Source organism: Elaeis guineensis, chromosome 2 (assembly GCF_000442705.2).
Source record: "Elaeis guineensis isolate ETL-2024a chromosome 2, EG11, whole genome shotgun sequence".
Taxonomy (NCBI): Eukaryota; Viridiplantae; Streptophyta; class Magnoliopsida; order Arecales; family Arecaceae; genus Elaeis; species Elaeis guineensis.
Window position 1 is genome coordinate 71,384,168 of NC_025994.2, and position 11,242 is coordinate 71,395,409.

The 11,242-nt window shown below is 36.3% G+C and overlaps 1 pseudogene; it reads left to right on the forward strand.

Annotated features, from left to right (window-relative positions):
• The first annotated feature begins 4,688 nt into the window (after positions 1 to 4,688).
• Positions 4,689 to 7,393, forward strand: LOC140855441 (glucan endo-1,3-beta-glucosidase 13-like; annotated as a pseudogene).
• Positions 7,394 to 11,242: the final 3,849 nt, after the last annotated feature.

Sequence of the window (11,242 nt, forward strand, 5' to 3'; positions counted from 1 at the left end):
TGAATCGATTAATTAAGAGTTGTTAATGTTTAGATAAAGAAAATTGATATACTTACTTAGAATAGAGACATTGATTTTGATTATAAGAAAAATATAGTTTTGATTTAGATCAATTTTTGAGTTATTAATTTTTATTATGGAATGACTTAATGATAAAATTTACTTCAAGAATTAGAATATTTAAGAGTTTGAGGGTTTGAGTAAGAAAATTTCGATGACTAGAAATAGTGATATTGATTCAATCAACAATGGTGATATTGATCTTTATGAAATGACTTAATGATGAAGTTGCATCAAGAAATAAAATATCAAAAATTCGAGAATGAGATTGAAATGATAAATCTTCAACCTTTGAAAGTACGAATAAGAAAAAATATTTTTTTGAATTTTGATTGATTAGGATATCATCATATGATTCATAAGAAGTATGTTTTTCCTATCTATGATGGGTTAAAATTAAGAGTGGTTAATATTTTGAAATAAATAAATAAATGATGATGAATGAAGTTCTTATGCAAAAATAGAGACATTGATTTTCTTCTACCTACAAGAGATAGATTTGATTTTAATTTGAGTCATGAGATATTGAACATTAATTTTTACAGGAAATGAGATCATAATTTTGAAATCTTGAAACATTAAAAATCTTTGAGACGTGGATCTTGATAAATAAGAAAATGAATGGTTCCGTTTCAGATAGATATTTGATGTACCGATTTTTTCTTATGAAATGATTTAAGAATGAATTTATATCAAGAATTAAATATTTGTGGATGAGATTCAAGTAAGAAACTATGAAGACTCAGGCAAGAAAAATTTCGAGGACGAAATTTCTTTTAGAGGGGAAGAATGTGATAGCCCAGCCAGCCCAAACAAACAAAAAAAAAAAATGATGAAAACTCCCACAGGGAGTCTTCTTCTCCCGACCGGCTCCTAATCGAAGTCGGAAACCTCACCGGAGAGGAGTCAAACTCCTCTCCTTTGGTTCTATTTAAGGAGGAGAACCCTCCTCTCTCCTCTCATCGAGAAATCCCGAGGCAAAACGGCGGCAATCGCCGGAAATTCTCACGGAGATCCGTCGCTGTGCCGTCCAATTTCTCGCCGGAAAAGCTTCGCCGGCGACGGAGGTAAGCCTCCTCTCTTCCTCTCTTCTCCCCCTTCCTTCCCGTGCCGATGTGCACGCTCGCCGGCGATCGGAGTCGCCGGATTTGTTGCGGAAGAATTTTCTTTTTTGTCGTTTTGCCATCGCCGGTGGTCACCGCCGACCACCGGTTGGCCCTCTTATTATCGGCGAGTCACCCCCTCCTGCCGACGGCCGCCCACGCCGGCTGCGCCGCCGGCGGCCACCCAACGAGGGGACCTCACGGTCCCCTGTTTCAGCCCAAAACAAGCCCACAGGAGAAGAAGAAAAGAAGAAGAAGAAGAAGGAAAAGAAAAGAAAAAGAAAAGAAGAAGGAAAGAAAAGAAAAAGAAAAGAAAAAGAAGGAAAGAAAAAGAAAAAGAAAAGAAAAAAGAAAAAAAAAGAAAGAAGAAAAATAATATGATAATAATATAATAATAATAATAATAGGATTTTCTCCTCTCTCTTCCGTGAAGAAAAGAAAAAAAAAAAGAGAGAGAAAAGAAAGAAAAGAAAATTCATTAAATTAATTAATAAATAATGATATAAATAATAAAATATGAGAAAGAGAATTTTCTCTCTTCCCTCTCTCTCTTCAGCCTGAACTAGTATTTTCTTTCTCTAGAATTGGACTTTCTCTCTCTACTTTCTCTCTCTAAAATCCTCTCTCTAGATTATTTCTCTCTCCTAAGATTTTAATTTGAGAAGAATGATGATGAATTTAAATGATTCTCGTAATGAATTTTGATCTGTGATCGTCGGACGATACACCGACATCCATTTTGATCCGATCAGGTATTTTTAGATTTTATTTCTCATGATCTTATTAAATTATCCACATGATAATTTTAGCATGATTTGATCTGATCGATCAGAATTTGTTGAATCATATTGTCTGAAGATTCAAGATGAGTTTTCTCTCTCTAAAATATTCTCTCTCTTGATTGATTCTCTCCCTAAAAAAAAAGGTTAGTGAATGAAGAAATTTCTTTAATAAGTCTGATCTGATTTTAATGAAGAACCCTGATCTATGATTGTCAGACAGCGTACTGGCACCCACCTTAATCAGACCATAATCTTTAGATTGATTATCCATGATCCCGATCTAGTCATGACTTGATTTGATCATGTGATTTCACCAATCAAGATATGGATCATCGTAATGTTGGATTGTGTAGCTGATCAATTCGAATTATACCTCATGAATTCTCTCTCCTCTGATTGTCCTCTCTACTTGATTTTATGAAATCAATGAAGAAACCTCGGTCCTATACTTCGAATCCGATTTGATCTGATAGTCAAACTTGGATCATTTAGGTCCCAATTAGATTTTGATTAGATAAAATTAGATGATCGACCCAATCTAAACCGGTTGAAATATGGTATTCGTATTCTTTCTAATTATTGAAATTGATTCTGTATAGGATTGTGGATGTTTGATCATGAAATATTGCGATATGATCTACGAACAGAATTTTTGAAAGAAAATTTATAGAATTATGTGGATTTATTGGAGTGCGTTCGAGGTAAGTAATGTTTCACTTTTTCTAGATTTATCGGCAAATTATAATGTATTTTCTGACATGATTTGTGAAACGATGCATGAATGGATGATGATATTTTATTATGAAATATCTTATTTAAAATGTTATGATGAAGCATGATTGAACATATTGATTTCATGATGCATTACATTGATTGATTTCGATACTACATGATTATATGTTTTATTATCGAAATTAGAATATGAAATATATTTATGAAGAATTATGATATAAGAAACATTATGAATTGACAACCTGACTATGTAAAGGACCCCGCAATGGGGGCATATACGTTGGCAATTGATTGTCCTGAGGGTTTATGTCGCCAGCGAGACCAGCGACATGTCGCCAGAGAGACAGCGACAAACCGCCAAGCCGAGACCAGCGGTTCAAAGACATGACTGCCAGATGATTCGCAGCCTAACGCAAGCAGATACGCGGTATTATGACCCTGCCACAGAGAAAATGTGGTCATAAGCTCATGTTGACGAAAAGAAATTGAAGAACAAAGAAATAAAATCTTGAAAGAAACTTGAAATTTCGAAAAAAAATGAATTTGGCATGAATTATATTGCATAATTGGAATTGATTTCGAATTGATGAACCTATATGCTTATTTTCTATAAATGATTATTACTTATATGCTGATGAAATCTGTTGAGAAGTGATCATTGCTTACTGGGCTGTCTACTCATTACCTCTTATTTTACTGTTTTACAGATGTTGAGAAATTAAGATGATACAAGATATGAATGGAAGAGTGATCAGAAGCAGAATCTTCATACTTTTATTTTAGGTTGAAAGGCTTATTGAATTTGATGCAAAGCCTTTGAATTTGTTGAATTTATTGAGATATTAAAGAAAAAATTTAGATCGTTATGTTTTGGATTTAAATTATTGACTAATTATTCCGCTGTTGTTTTAGGATAGTATGATAAGATGCCTTGCATGCTTATGGGAAGAGTTTTTATGAGTATGCGGCGGTTGCCATGACCCTCGATTCAAAATCTCGGGTCGGGGGACAATTAGTTTAGGCAATTTAAATTATCTTTGTTAGCTCTAATAAAAATTAGGGTGTCATCAGCAAACTGAAGGCATTGGGAAAAGCCTTCAGTACTAAGCAGACCAGAGTCGCTAATCAACTTTTCCTCTTTAGCTGCTTGAAAGGATTTGACAGAACATGTGCAACCAGAATAAAGAGCATAGGAGAGGGGATTATCTTGCTTTAATCCTCGTCGGTTGCGAAACATTTGCTAACCGAGTTATTACGATCAGTGCCAGAGTTGGAGGTAAATAAGAAAGATTTCATCCATTCAATCTTGACCTCGAAGCCTCGATGAAGCAAAAGGTCAAATAAGAATTCTCAAGAGACGCTATCAAAAGCCTTTTCAAAATTGAGTTTACAAAGTATTGCTGGAAATTTAGAATGCTTAATCGCTGAAATCTGCTCAATTACTGAGATATAACTGTCAAATAATAGATGGCCACTGATTGGCAATCGGATACAAAGACATCCAATTTATTTGAAGCCTATTGATAATATTTTGAAAATAATTTTTATCATCCCATGCTTGTTACTAACTGGGCACCAATTTACCGTCGTCTTTACGGTCTCCGACCACAGTGCCCCAGGAAGCAAGAAGGAACCTTCCTTCGCGTTTCCCGCATCCTCTTCCCTCCTTTCCCTTTCAAAACATCCTTACCAGCATCTCCCTGAAGACTGAAGAGACAAACCCTGCCCCACTCCCTAGCCAAAGAATTCTTCCTTATTTTTTTTGTCAACCAAAAAAAAGAAAAAGAAATTCCTTGCCCTTTTAGGGATCCGATTCCTAAAGAGCCTTGTGCCCGTTTCTCATTTAAAATCCACTCACGAAAAACGTTTCTGTTTCCCTTCTCTTAACCTTTTCCCAGGCTTTCCCTCTTCCCCATAAACCCAAGTGCCCCCACCACTCACTCCACCAAGGGTTCAAGGCAGGGGTTTAGCATTGCTTTCCTTCCCCGACCACTAGAAGAAGTTGAAGAAGATGAGGGTGGTGGAGTTTTACTTCTACCTTCTCATTTTCATGCTACCTCTCCTTGGTCTTACTGGTGAGTGACCAAAGACTCAAAATCTTTCTCACTGTAGGCTTCTTTCTCTACTTAATCTTCATTTCTTCTTTCTTTTGTCTGTGCTCTAGATGCAGGTCAAGAAGCTATTCAGCTGGTGAACCTCCAGGAACTAAATTCAGCCTTCACTCCCCCTCACACCACTAGCCCACTTCCCATTGCAGTCTCTGTCACTGAAGCAGAGCTTTCCATAGTCTCTTCCAGTGTCTTAGCAAGAGCTGGCTAAAAACCCATGTCCTTGCCCACCTTCCTCCACTAGGATCACCACATTGTATTAGGAAAAGGAGTCCTGTGTGACAGAAACCAGAGCACCAATGGGTTGGTTCTGCCCTCCGTTTAAAAATTTGTACTACTGTCTAGTGAGAAGGGGTCTATTAGAAAAGATCAAAGTTTCTGCTGCATTTTCCTCTAATTGCTTCCACTATTCTCACTTCTCTATATCTGGAGGTGATTTGAAACAGGACATACTAAAGCCATTGCTGGGCTTTCTCCAAGATAACACCTTGGCTTACTCTATTGACTCATCTTCTGAATTCTCACATCAGCCTGATAACGATGAATGGGTTTACTCATCCATCGAGTTGCTTTAGAAGAGCTGGGCTTTTCCAGTATTAGAGACTTGAGGTTGGTGAAACAATCATCAAAACAAGAGAGCAGAAAGTTGCCACCTCCATTTATACTTCCAAGTCCTATAACTCCCCTCCCACCCATCCCATTTGCGCCGGTGCCCAAGTCCACTTCTCCTTGTGCCAATGGCGCCCCATCAGAGATCCACAAAACCACCTAATGAGCCACAGGTTCCATCGCCAATGCCCAATGCCTCTCCATTGAGAGCTCCTGCGAGTACTCCTCCCATGCTGTGTTCCCACCACCATCGCCCCCTGCCCCTGCCCCCAAGCCCATAGCAAGACCACCTTTTACGCATATGACACCGCATTCACCAGCTGCCCCTCCAACTTACTCTCTGCCGCCTATTGTATTCCCACATAATGCTTGCCTGTTCCAGCACCAGAACCTGCTCCAGGGCCAGGGGAAGAGCAGAAGGGGGGCTTGTGGTGTCGCGAAGCCGACAGTTCCAGCAGAGAAGTTGCAAGAGGCAATGGACTATGCCTGTGGGGAAGGTGGGGCAGACTGTAAGGAGATTAGGCCTAATGGTAGATGTTATTATCCTGATACTGTGGTAGCCCACGCTTCCTATGCTTTCAATAGCTACTGGCAGAAGACGAAGCATACCGGAGGCAGCTGCAGTTTTGATGGGACTGCGGTACTTATTACATCAGACCCCAGTATGTGTACAAGCTCCTCTTTCCCTTCATATTGGCTTGTAAATTTTTGTTGGTGTTTTCTGCCTCCATTGTTGCATTCTGTGCTAGAGTGCATGAAATAGTTTGTTTCTCCATTCATGTACTTTACATGTCTTTATCAATTCATACCGTGACGGTTTTGCTGTCTGTTTAATATATGTTCATTATACTTATAATAGCCAGCCATAATTTAATTTTCTATGGTTTAATTTGGGTTTCCTTTATTGCATTGCAAAACTATTTGAATTTTTTGAACCTTTTTTTGGATGTGCATTGCAAAGCTAACTGAATGTCTGATAAGTGATCCTATATAGTCACTTTCCTCATCTATGTAAGCAATCTTCCATACTCAAAAGTAATTACTAGCTTGAGTCATGCCTTAAGCCTACACAATAGTTTCCCCTTTTGTGCATTTATTCGTTCTCATTTTTACACAATTCCTAACTTTTTTGTCCATTTCTCCTCTGTATGGGTCATAAGAGGTCTTCTTAAGTCCTCTAACTAGTGCATGCTTCAACCTTAGGTTTGTTGAAGCTTCATAAACACTAAAAAGATGATGTCCTTCACCTTAGCATGCTCAAGATCGCTGTAAATTTTTCCTAGAAATGTCTTCATATTTTCTAATACACACATCAGCAATTTCTTATTTCCCATGGTCTTTTTGTTTAATGTATTTACCCATATCTATATCCTAAGTAATTCTCAAATCCATCTTATCATTATGTTCTTTTCTCATTGCCATGGTCCCAGAGTTCAGATTTAAAATTTCAAATACTAGAATCAGTTGCATTGCAGTTAAATGAGGTTTGTATATTCAATTGCATGACTATGAAATAGTTATCTCCTCTCCATCCATCTTTACGAGTGGCATGAGATGGATCACACAGGCAAAATATAAATGCTAATGCAATGTGGACTTTGGCTATTAGAAAAGCATCAATCATGGAGGAAAGATCAAAGGGGCTATGCTAACATACATTATATCAGTTTAACAAAAAGATTCAGAGCTACTTGTGGTGCTAGATTGAAAAATAAAAATTTAGAAGGGCTTGCTTTTATGTTCTCTTAAAAATTTGTAGCTCAAATTTGAAGGCCTTGAATAGTTGCACCATTTATAGCACATAATGAAAAAATTCAATGTGTTAATATTAGCAATTGAAGCTCAGCAGCAGGTATGTATAAAACATTCTTTAGCGTCATCATTGCTTTGAACTTTTTTTCCCCTCTCTACAAGAATGTAGATTGACCATCTTTGATTAATTAGATTGTTTACTTGCAGGCTTTCAGCAATGCCGGTTCGTATTCACTTGAGGTGATGGATAGGACTTGATGCTGTTGGGATGCTCTTTTTATTTTTATCTTTTTTTTTTTTTTTGTCTGATGAAATCAAGCAGGTGGTTGTTTTATGGATGAGAAAAATATTTTGACAACGAGTTTTCAAACAGAATTTTTAAGTTGTTCAGGAGATTTTGGTGTTTAAGCCTAGAATGTTTACGTATAATCTGCACATGGCTCACTAAAGGTAAACATTTGATCCTTTGTTAATTACAGGTACTTAGGAAAGGGATCAATGAGACCAGAGGAGTGTATGAAGCCAATGCGTAAAGCAACTTAGCCATTTTTACTTTCCAATCATTTAAAAAAAGAAAAAAAAAAACTACGGGCATGAAAGTCAAAAAAACAATTGAATTTTTGGAAACTTGCTAGAGGAATAGGTCTAAGATAGTTGAAACAGTGAAATATTTAAATATAGAATGAAAACCAAACTATCATGTATAACATACAATTCAATTAGGAATCTAATTAAATGGATTTAAATGGTGAGGTTCTAAAGTTGAAATGCCGAATTTAGTGTATACATACTTACTATTAGCCAATCATATTATCTGATATCTATGATAAGATTCGATTGAGACATGTCCAGCAGTCACCCCTTCATTTAGAAATCAAAGATTGTGAGGTCTTGGATGATGCATTTCCAAAAATTAGGACCTACGTCATTATAATTTGAACGAGACTGTGTCTATCTCTCAAAGAAAATAATAATTGATTTATATAATCTTGTCATGTATAGATAGAATACTGTCATTATTCACGAATGAGTAGTGCGTATGCTCTGCATCAGTTATGATTCTGGTTAAAAAAGAGTCTTCTAGCTATGTTCATATGCCCGATACGACATGACAGGGGGTTGGAGAGGATGGTTTAGCCATTTAGCGGGACTGGTTGGAGAAGATGGAGAGCATTGAAGGGGATAGACATAAGAGCCTATAAGGAGTGCGAGGCTAGGGTTAGTATGGCAGTAGTATTTTTTTTTTTTCTACTCTCCGTTCGTCCTTCCCATGTCAAAGTTTCGCATCTTAGAGGGCTATCGGAAAACCAAAGAAATGAAAATGAAATCTATGGGAACCTGCATCAGAGTTCGCTCCACACTGATTTGGCTCTCTGATTGTCATCTCACAAAGTCCACGATCCACATCTTCCATATTATTCTTCATTTCTTTTTCAACACCTTGTCCTCTCCTCTTATCATATCAATTTTCCAAGTTAATACAAGAGAAATGGGAAAACATCGCGTTAAATGGCATATTTGAATATTTTCAGCTTATCTGTCACTGAAGTGGTACATATTGCACATAGTGTGATATTCTATTGCAAATTGATCTTTTAAAATGATTATTGAAGTAATTAATGAAGAAATTAAGTTTTTTTTTTTTTGGTAAGAAGAAATTAAGTAATAGACCACTGATTTAATTTGCCTGTATGTAAGGGATATCCTTGACAACCTTTGCATTGATAATTATCAGTAATTTTCTTCTTCTATTTTGACAAACAGGACAGGTGGCATCCCTATCTATAATTGTTGCATTGATAATTATCAGTGATTTTCTTCTTCTATTTTGACAAACAGGACAGGTGGCATCCCTACGTATAATGAGATAAAAGAAGAGATGAACCTAAATCTTATATAACACACACGGGCAAAATTTGCATTTAAAATTACTCGGATTTTCTTTTAACGTAGTTGATTTTCCTTTTTTTTCTCTCTCTTCTCTCTCTGGCCCTAATGAAAAATAGTTAAGGGAAGCGCTGAACCAGGTCTCCTACATCCACGCCAAAAGATTTTCGCAAATCAATGACCGCACCCGAAGCACTAGCGATCATCTGTCAATTTTTGTTGACACTCTCTCTTGTGTTCGTAAGGGAATTTCAATTCCAGTGAAGGTCATGTCTAATAGACATGCGGAATGATAGCATTGCCAGATTTTGGAATAGAGATGGAACAGAGTCTGCAAATATTAGGAAGACAGGACATGGCTATGGGAAAGCTTCAATGTGCTCTCTTGCATATTTGCGCGAAAAGCAACAAGATAACTTTTGAAAATACTTGTTTGCTTAATAAAAAATACAGGAAATGGGCCATCATCTTAATAAAGGAACTTAGTCGATGTTCTATACCTTCGATCCAATTGATAATTCTCAGGCAATACTTTGATCCAATTGATAATTCTCAGGCAACAAAAATAGTCAAGATGAACATAAACATGGGAGAGTTTGTCTATGGAGAATCTATAACTCAGCAACTGGAATATGACAGTTCTCATTCAGACATTTCTTCAAAACTGAACTTGATATATTATGCTTACACTGATGCAACAAAATGGAATTGTGACATTGAGGTAGGAAAATTTAGTAAATATAAATTCCAATGAAAAATGAAAATCTCATATCATTGAAAAACTATTTTGCTCTTGCATTATTGAAACTACGGTGTCTGACTTGAGGTAGGAAAATTTAGTAAATATAAATTCCAATGAAAAATGAAATCTCCATATCATTGAAAACTATTTTGCTCTTGCATTATTAAAACTACCGGTGTCTCAAAAGATACTATTTGTAGTTTCACGGAAATATGATACATGATGGTTTTGCAGAATGAACAAAGTTTGGAAAGTTAGTTTTGCACATCTTAGATGCATAGATATAAAATACATATTCTTTGCCTCTGTACAACAATTATGAAAGAATTATTCAGAATTTGTTTCTTTTGGCAAAAAGCATAAGGCACTCTGATGGATGAGGTGCAATGGCCAACAAGGAGCAAGTATCAACTGAATACGGAAGAATGAAAAGCAACCTTGCCACATGGACTTCCTGCAGGTATCTTTATCACTCCAGCACATTCCTTTGTTTTAAAATATGATATGAAATCATGGAACTGCATAACAAGCAATCAGAACTTTTAGTTAGTCGCCATCAAGTAAATTGTTCAATTTTGGATTTTCTCAGCATTACATAATCAAGCAATAAGAAAGACAGACCACAGTGATTAACAGATATCTATATTTTCTTTAGTAAATCTTAAAGTTTTCAGAGGAAATTTTCAGAGGGATCTGGTAGACCAGTACTCATAGGGAAAGCATGATGGAGGAGAAATATGAGATACACAGCAGCTGACACACAACCACAATGTATCAGGAAACTTTGACGCAGCAACTGCATACTGATGAAGTATTTCTTCATTTTATTGGGCTCTCTATATGGTGAGTATTTAAAAATAATTTTGTGGTTGTTTTGAATTCGACAAGACCCAATCTTCTATCGAAGATTTTTTTCTTTTTTTTTTTTTCTTTTTTTTTTTTGTTAGTCATGATCAGTTCTAATTAGTTTAGTGTCTAGCTTGGTTCTTGATGCAGCCGGCAGGTACCAACTAGCAAGAATATGCCAAGTTTCATGGAAGATAGTGCATATGTAGGCGAAGACTTTGATAAGCAAATTCAGTGGATTTTTTATAAACTTTTCATTATAGATAATATCGAATTTTAGCTAGGTTTCTACATCTATGGTGAAATAATTCTAGCATGTTTCCTTATCATTAAGTCCTATTTCAAGTATGATATTGTATTGTGTTTAATGCAAATTAAATAAGGGTCATGACCTTATATATATGTGTAATACATTGTATGGGGTCTTCACCAGAACAAAGGGTTCTTCAATCCAACTTACTTCAATTTGTGTATTAATCTTCGAGATTTAATCCCGATGATCAAATCACTTTTCACCCTTTTCTCTGCATTAGCTCTGGAGTATCATTTATAGTCCAAAAGACATCTTGGAAATTCTAATATGCAGCTTTTGTTAAGAGGCACGACATAAAGCAATGGTTC